Source organism: Beta vulgaris, chromosome 6 (genome assembly GCF_026745355.1).
Source record: "Beta vulgaris subsp. vulgaris cultivar EL10 chromosome 6, EL10.2, whole genome shotgun sequence".
Taxonomy (NCBI): Eukaryota; Viridiplantae; Streptophyta; class Magnoliopsida; order Caryophyllales; family Amaranthaceae; genus Beta; species Beta vulgaris.
Genome location: NC_079207.1, coordinates 59,784,329 through 59,790,093, shown reverse-complemented (window position 1 = coordinate 59,790,093; position 5,765 = coordinate 59,784,329). Strand labels below are relative to the sequence as shown.

Sequence of the window (5,765 nt, the reverse complement as noted above, 5' to 3'; positions counted from 1 at the left end):
TCCTTCCTTCCCTCCGTGCTTTCTCTCTTCTTCCCTCTCCATCAAACTGCTTCTTTGTCGCTCTCATCCCTCTTCATTCTCGATCCGCTCCATTGAATGCATTTTCAGGTAATTACGTTTGAACTTTATTGCTTGTATTTTAGGTTCCTTTGTTTCTTTTTCTAGATTTGGGGATCTTTTAGGGTTTTCTTTGATTTTATTTTTTTGGATTTTCTTTGATTTTATTTTTATTTTTCAAGTGAAAGTTTTAAGTAATTTAATGTTAACCTGTTGTGTAAATGAATTCGCTGATTGATGTCATGCTTTATTGAAAAATTTATTGGTGTTACATCTTTAACTTTTTGTTATGCTCCCATAGTTATTCTAGAAGAAGGTGGTGGTTACATGTTTGGTCTTAAATTCTTTGAATCTAACAATGGCAGTTATTTTCAAGGATCTTCACACTGAAACTGGACTCAAATCTCTCGATGATCATCTCTCCGGCAAATCCTACATCTCCGGGTACATTTCTTCACATCATATATGTTTTTTGTTGATCTAATTTCGTGCTTTTTTAGCCGAATTATGATCCAATTTTATGCTTTTGATCTAATTTCGCTCATGAATTTGTAGTTTTAGCTAATTCGTAGCTTAATATTGTAGTTTTTTGATTCGATTGATGTATTGAACTTAATTAGTTTACGTATGAGTGATTAAACTTGTGTAAAAACCTTCAAAATATAAGAATACCTAATTGTATGTTGAAGCTTTTTTATTCGATTTTCGAATATTTGAAGAGATTTCTATATTTGGCTGATAACATTATGTGAACCTGATAGAAACTTGAATTATATTTTGAGCTTTGTATGTGTAAATGTTGTTCACTTTCCGATGAATAAAAATTGAATTGTAAACTTTCTAAAACCCTAATTTGTCATTGATAATATAGGTAGCTGTAGCTAATTACTCTTGTTTTAGAAACTATAGTTTTTGCTCTCGAAATTGATGCAATTTAAGTGTCATTTTGTGTTAATGCAATGTTAAAATGATACTAAGTTTAGATCAGTTTGATTATTTTCCTTACGTGTGTAAGAATAACTGAAAAGATTCACACTACAAAAAAAACTCGTATAGCAACGGAAAGTTAGGGACGGATTGTAGGATCCGTCTCTAATTAGGGACGGATACACAAAGCCGTCCCTAACTAACGATGGATCCTTAAATCCGTCCCTAAATTTAGGGACGGATTGTAAAATCCGTCCCTAATTTAGGGACGGATCCAGAAATCCATCGTCCCTAAACAATTAGCTCCCTAAACCTTAGGGAAAACAATTGCCTTTAATGGGAAAAAGTAGGGACGGAAATGAAAAACCGTAGCTAATTTAGCTACGAAAATGAAAATCCGTAGCTAAATTAGCTGCCGAAATGAAAATCCGTAGCTAAATTTAGCTACGGAAATCATAATCCGCAGCTAAATTAGCTACGGATTTTCCTTTCCGTAGCTAAATAAGCTACGGTTTTTCATTTCTGTCCCTAACTTTAGCAATTTTAGGGACTTTCTACGAACTTTCACAAAACAATTTGATTTTGAAAAATTAGCGACGGATTCTGGAATCCGTCCCTAAATTTAGCGGCGGATTTTGAAATCCGTCCCTGAATTAGCGACAGAATGTCAAATCTGTCCCTAATTTAGCTACGGATTTTAGAATCCGTCGCTAATTCTTCTAGTACATAAACAGATTTTACCGATACATATTAACAAGTTCGTATGCAGAGTAATTGGTTGGACCTTTAGCTTATGACTTTGAAGTTACGAGTTCGATTTCGGGGAAGAGAGCATCCAGTTCGATTACGAGTAGGGACGGATAACAGTTAAATCCGTCGCTAGAAATTGGTGATTATGAGTGAAATCACCACAACATTTTTTTTTAATTTCATTTTAGGGACGGATTTGTAATTTTCGTCCCTAAATTTAGGGACGGAAACGAAAATCCGTAGCTAAAAATTTAGCTACGGATTTTCATTTCCGTAGCTAAATTAGCTACGGATTTCAAAATCCATAGCTAAATTTAGCTATGGATTTTTATTTCCGTCCCTAAATTTAGCTACGGATTTTTATTTTCCGTCCCTAATTTAGGGACGGATTTAAATTCCGTCCCTAAATTTCCGTCCCTAATCTAGGGACGGAATACAAAGTTCCGTCGCTAAATTGATTTAGCGACGAATGTTCTAGGGACGGACAGAATCAGTCCCTAAATCCGTCGCTAATTCAATTTAGCGACTGATTTTGCCTATTTAGCGACGGATTTTGTCCGTCGCTAAAACGAGTTTTTTTTGTAGTGTCAATATGTGTGATAATTGTTATTTTTAGGAACTATAATTTATTAATGACAATATAGGTAGCTGTAGCTAATTTCTTTTGTTTTAGACTCTATAGTTTTTTGCTCTTGAAATTGATGCAATTTAAGTTTCACTTTGTTTTAATGCAATGTTAAAATGCTACTATGTTCATATTTATATGATTAGTTTTTGTTATGTGTAAGAACAATTGAAAGATTCATTATGTGTGAAAATTAGTTCTCATTCACAGATAACCACTGCCGTGTCGCGATGGTTGTAGCTAGAGATTTTGTTATCTTGACTAATGATTGTAACTGTTCCTTGTTGTTGCAACAGTGATGAGTTGACCAAGGATGACCAAGGATGATATCAAGGTGTACTCTGCAGTATTGGAGAAGCCAGGTGGCTCTCTCTCGAATGCAAGCAAGTGGTACGAGAGGTTTGTGACTGTTTGTATTAAATTTGTGTTATATTGGTCATCACTTCCTTAATTATGCAGTAGATTGCAGCTTTGTCTGATTGCCCACAGTTGGTGTGGAGGCAGAATAATGGCATCAATTAAGTTAACCTTATGCTATCAGCTTTAAGCTAAAACAATTCTTCTTCTGTTTTTAATAAGTGTAACACTTGCCTTGTCACTATCTCACATGCACAGCTTAAACCATTTATTTGTTTAGTATTTTAGTAGTATAATGTATGAAATAGTGACGTTTTGAAAATACACTATGAATAAATCTAATACTATCCTACATGTCTATTGACTATCACATGAACTGTTACACTTATATGGAAACGGATGAGGTATTACCTTACTTCAATGTTTATAATTAGGTACCTGCCTTGAGCAGTTATACCACATAGGTCATGGTTTCAATGATAAAATAGCACAAAAGTATACATGGCTGTTATTCAGAGGTGATGTTTTGTACTCTTGAGAAAATAATAAATATTGCTAAAGTCTGAAAAAATTGATATATAAGCTAGTTAAGAATTTATTTCACAAAGTAATAAGGAATTATATTGTGTGACTAGTTTATTGAACTTGATGCATAACAAGAAATAGGAAATAGATGGTCACTTACATGGGAGTGATTGGTCTAAGCTAACTAGATGCTTTGCACAGTCAGGAAGTGGCTATTTTATCTATTATTATCTATCTAGGTTTGGACCTTGTTGTGCTATTTATATCTCCGTTAATATTATGTTACAATTCCATTTCTGTAGGAGTTCAGTTTTCATTTTCATTATTCTCACCAAATAATTTGTATTACAAATTGTTATTTCTTTGAAGTATCTTTAATTAACTCTGCAAAGTTTCTTCTTGGAATGTGCTTTAAAACAAGTAAGTGGCTTAATTTTTTTTTCTTTTTTTTTCGATTTCTAATTTATTTTTTCCTAAAACTTGAACCCTAGAAATCGAAGAAGATTTATTTCTCCCTTACACGAGTTCCCCTGAATTAGCAAGCCTTTTGATGTAGTTTCCTTTATTGGTGTCTTGTTTTCACAGTTAAGACGCGGAGCGAGGCCAAAAAGGATGGCAGTAATGGATTCTCTTTCAAAAACAAGAGTAAAAGTGGATAAGCTTCAGAAAATTGTACGAGATCAAGCAGCCAGAAAAGATGAATATGCAGCCATCTTATCTGAACAGTCCAAAAGTAAAACATTTCTTTGCAATTGATTGAAATTTTTGTTTGCTAAATACATTATTTGCACAAAGTTCGTGTTGTCTACTTCTTTCCAATGCAGATTTGAGTTATTGAATAATTATGTGTTTATGATGTTTTGGATTGACAGTTATTGTAACTGCTCTTATAACTGCTCTTCATTACTAAGTTAAGTTAGTATATAATATTTTCATCATCAGATTGACAGTGATTGAAATTACCTCTGCGCTCATTTTTTATTGTAGAACGGTTAGCTGTTGATATGAGAGTGATCTTCATACAACTTTCACTTGTTGGATGGCAATGACCCTAATAGTTCAAAAACCAATACTGTGATCATTTATGTAGTATCTTGAATATGTATTACTTGGTAATGTTTTGCCTCTTGTACTTAATTCTGAAATGCAAATTAGTAAGAAGTGATAACTCACCGGGTCACTAGACTATTATTATGAGAAGACCAATGATCCTCTTCCAAGCTCATACAATTATTCATGAGGAAATTTACTTTGTACTTATTTTATAACATTTTTGCTCAATTTTTGTTGTTGCAGGTGGAGAACGATAGCTGGTTGGAAAATGCAGCTAATGGAAGAACCCATCAATATTGCTACTTGATGAAGCAACCAGTGCACTTGATGCAGAGTCTGAAAAGAGTGTCCAGCAGGCACTTGATCGGGTCATGGTAGGCCGAACAACTGTGGTTGTGGCTCACCGGCTTTCCATAGTAAGGAATGCAGACATCATAGCAGTTGTTCAAGGTGGGAAAATTGTGGAAACTGGAAGCCACGATGAGCTAATTTCTAGATTCTGGTGGTGAATGAGGTGTCCCTGCTGAAACAACATTTTACGTTCCTGCCAAAATCGAGCTAAGTTTTGGTAGGCAAAATTGCGTTATAATGTTTAAAGTTCCGTACAACTCTTAATAAATCGACCTCTCGGATATTCGTCTAATAAATGGTTTGGAGAGGAGGGGTCATTTGAAGAGCCAATGGTAGGGCGTAAATTAAGTTTTGGTGCATGGGATTCCAGAAAATCTGATGTTCTTATAAAATTTAAGGAATATGTTCATATAGATATATTAGTTTACCTTAATGTTAGTTGTTATTTATTTGTACTATCTCTTGTATTTATGAACAAAAATATTAGAAATAATAACATTTAAGGAATATGTTCATATGGATATATTAGTTTACCTTAATGTTAATTGTTATTTATATGTACTATATCTTGTGTTTATGAATTCAAATATTAGAAATGAAACTTTTATCTACATGTAAGTGATTGTCCATCAATTAAGGATAAAAAAAAAACCAAAAAAAATATATTTTTTAAAATTTTTAGGGGCTCAAATGCTCCGGTTGTATCTTAAAAACCGGAGCATTTGCAACCGGAGCATCTGTAAAAGTCTCAAATGCTCGACAATGTCCCATAACTCTTGAGACTTGAATAGAGTCTTCATCTTGAGACTCCATAGGTGATAATTTTCACCCTTAAACATAGGAATTAAGGGTTGCGATGACGAGTTTATACCACCATTTGACATGTTCACTCACTCACAAAGATTATTTGAATGACACTAATGAATAACGAAACGCCACTTATAATTTTGATGAAACTCACGAAAATAATAGAAACCGTGAAGCATGGCAGTTTGGCGGCGAGAAGCGTGATGAGCGCCGGAATTACACTTAGAACAACATGAATAGGAGATAAGAGGATCATGGTGAGTTAATTCTCCCAAAAAAGAATTTAATCTCTTTCTAATATTGAGAAATAGAG

At 33.9% G+C, this 5,765-nt stretch overlaps 1 long non-coding RNA gene across 1 annotated transcript; it reads left to right on the top strand.

The window, feature by feature from the left end:
- Positions 1 to 3,411: 3,411 nt before the first annotated feature.
- Positions 3,412 to 5,209, top strand: LOC130591974 (uncharacterized). Its single transcript, XR_008969960.1, has 2 exons — positions 3,412 to 3,974; positions 4,229 to 5,209. It is a non-coding gene; the product is annotated as an uncharacterized LOC130591974 (long non-coding RNA).
- Positions 5,210 to 5,765: the final 556 nt, after the last annotated feature.